At 71.1% G+C, this 204-nt stretch overlaps 1 long non-coding RNA gene across 1 annotated transcript in view; it reads left to right on the plus strand.

Moving 5' to 3' along the window:
• The window catches only part of LOC112471925, a 14,435-nt gene that overhangs the window by 1,311 nt on the left and 12,920 nt on the right, over positions 1-204 (plus strand). The window lies entirely within an intron of this gene.

Here is a 204-nt window from a genome sequence, read left to right on the forward strand (position 1 = left end):
GGATGGCTGGCTCGGCTCTCGCTCGTTCTCCCTCCGCGGGCAAGCCCCGCTCACTCTGCTTCTCCCGCTCACTCACAGCCCCCTTTGCTCTCCCTCCTCCTCCTCCTTCCCCAGCGGGATCCGCTCGCCGCCGCCGTCGCCGCCGCAGACGGCAAGTCGTGGCAGCCAGACGTCGGCGCGTAACCCGGCGCTCCGTGCGTGACT

The sequence above is a fragment of the Pteropus alecto genome, unplaced genomic scaffold, assembly GCF_000325575.1.
Source record: "Pteropus alecto unplaced genomic scaffold, ASM32557v1 scaffold78, whole genome shotgun sequence".
Classification (NCBI taxonomy): Eukaryota; Metazoa; Chordata; class Mammalia; order Chiroptera; family Pteropodidae; genus Pteropus; species Pteropus alecto.